This window comes from Chiroxiphia lanceolata, chromosome 27, assembly GCF_009829145.1.
Source record: "Chiroxiphia lanceolata isolate bChiLan1 chromosome 27, bChiLan1.pri, whole genome shotgun sequence".
Classification (NCBI taxonomy): domain Eukaryota; kingdom Metazoa; phylum Chordata; class Aves; order Passeriformes; family Pipridae; genus Chiroxiphia; species Chiroxiphia lanceolata.
Genome location: NC_045663.1, coordinates 3,973,469 through 3,976,127, shown reverse-complemented (window position 1 = coordinate 3,976,127; position 2,659 = coordinate 3,973,469).

Genomic DNA, 2,659 nt, shown 5'->3' with positions numbered 1-2,659 from the left:
TGGCCCCCCTGTCCTGAAGCTTCCATCCCACTTGTGACCTCATCTAACACTTGGATTTGGCTGCTCTTCTTCCTGCCAGCTGCAGGGGGGTGAGAAGAGCCCCTGAGCACTGCAGGAGCCTGGATCTCCCTGGGCAGGATGCTCAGAGCCCTCCTGGCTCAGCAGCACCACAGGCACCTCCAGCCCGCTGGGAGGGCACCTGGGGACAGCAGGCACAGAGCAGTGGCCCTGCTCTGGGTGTCCAGGCTGCCCACTGGGGCGAGGGAGAGGGCTGGCTCCTGCCCTGGCTCTTTGCCCAGGTTTCTCCTGCTGCCAAGGGCTTCATGGTGGAGATGTTTGCAGGGCATGTGCCGCCTCCATGGCTCAGCTGGTAAATGGGGGACAGCACTTGCTGGGCTTTGCAGCACAGCTCTGTATTCTCCAGGCAGTTGTTTGTGTTCCCTGGGGCTGATGGCCTCATCCCCACTCGTTGGGAACTCAGGGGGGTCCACTCTGCTTTGTCCCATCCCTCTGAAAGCCACAAAATCCAGCAGGGTGAGAGGGCAGCTGTTGCCAGGTGGCTCTGCTGCCTGGAGCTGGGAGATGATCTGGGAAAGCAGGACTGGGGACAGGCTGGCTTGGGAGGAACCACAGGAAAAGACAGAGGCAAAGACACAGACACACAGACACAGAGACACAGAGACACAGAGACACAGACACACAGAGACAGACACACAGACACAGACACACAGATATAAAGGTTAGGTGTGGGAGGTTACCTTGGCTGAACACCAGGTGTCCACTGAGGCTGCGCCTATTCCTCTCCAGAGAGAAAAGGGGGGACAAAAAAAAAGTAAAAACCTGGGATTTACTAAGAAAGGCAGTTTTATAGTTACATGGACAAAAAAGGAAAAAAAACCCTAATCACACACAGGCAAAGGAAATTAACAGTAAAATTCTACTTTCCACAAGAACTGATGATCCCCTGCCACCAGGAGCTGTTCCCAGCAGCTCTCCTGGAAGAGGAGAGCCAGCAGCTTCCTCCTTGCTTTTTTATATCTGAGCTGACATATCATGTTATGGAATATCTCATTGGTCCATATACATCAGCTGACTTCTTCTAGATCCCTCCCAGGGAAAGGATGTTATTCAGCTAAACAAACCCACTACACACAGACACAAAGACAGAGACACAGAAACACAGACTCACAGGCACAGACACAGACACACAGACAGACACAGACACAGACACACAGACAGATACACAGACACAGACACACAGACACACAGACATGCCCAGTCACACCACCAGACAAAGGCACAGGTCCCCTGTGGCACCCACATCACCCCCAGCACAGGCAGCCACGTCTGCTCCTCCTGCAGGGCTGGCAGGGGGTCACTGCTGCAGGTGACCCAGGCCACCCTCTCTGCCTTCCTGTGCCCATCTGCACACACCTCCAGCAATGGCTCGGCCCATCTGGCCAAAGGGTGCCCCTGTCCCACCCCCGGGCCCTCTGACCCCCCCCAGCCAGCTTGATGCTCTCTGCAAACCCGCAGCCCTCACACACGCAGCCCTCAGGCACCCCACACTTCTGGCACCCCTGACACCAGCAGGGACCCTCGGCCTGACTCATCCCCCTGCCTGCCCCTGGGCTCTCCAACTCACTGGCCAGCCAAGCTCAGGGACAGGCTCCGTTGTGCTGGTGACCAGTCCCTTTTCCACCCTTTTGGCCTCTCCCCTGCCTTGTCCTCCCGGACTCCTTCCATTCCACATGGCTTTAGTGCTCACACCTTTCCGCTGGCACCCTCAGGTGTCTGGGACCCCTGCCTTTCCTCCCCAGCTTTCATCCCCATCTGTGCAGAGGTACAGTCACAAAAGCCAGGCTGGATCTCCCTGGATTGACACCTCTGGATCTGTGATCCCAGCGATCAGCACCAGTGAGGAGCTTGGCTCATAACACTTCTTTCTGCTGTCCTTTGCTGTACACATCTGTGTCACTGGACCCATCCCTTGCTGCTTCCCTCCTTGCCTTGTCACCCCTTTTGGCCACGTCCCTGATCAGCTCCCTTTGCCCCAGCAGGTGCCCCCAGGCCTGACTGGGCTGGGAGGGGGCCGGAACCCACAGGGCTGAGCGCCCACGGGCACTGCCTTTGCCTCCCTCAGGGCAGCAGCTTTGCCTCAACCAACCCCCCTCCATGGCCTTGCCTCTTGGCTGCCAATTGCTTTTAAGCAATAGTGAAGCTGCTGCTGCTGGGCTTTGCTCCCACCCACTGCCTCTGGGGGTGAATCCCGGCTCCATCACCTCCCTCCTGCCCATATGGCCTCTGGGCTCATGCCAGGGATGTGCAAAGTGCTGCCACCTCTGTCCCCTCCTGAGCCCAGGGAGCAGCCCTGGAGAGCCCCTGCAGCAGGGATGTGCCTGGGCATGCTGCCAGAAGGGCATGTCCAGAGCAAAAGCATTGTCAAACCCCCCCCAATAACTCAACAACTTTCACTTTTGAGGGAAGCAGCGCAGGAGGAAATGGGACAGGCTGGGACAGGGTGACGATTTGCTTCGGTTTCCGGACAGCTCAGCTGGGATCAGGGGACCCCTCCAAGGTGCCAGGTGACAGCCAAGCAGCTCCTGCTCCAGCCCAGGGTCCAGGAAAGAGCTCAGGGTCTCCAGGTACGTGGCATCTT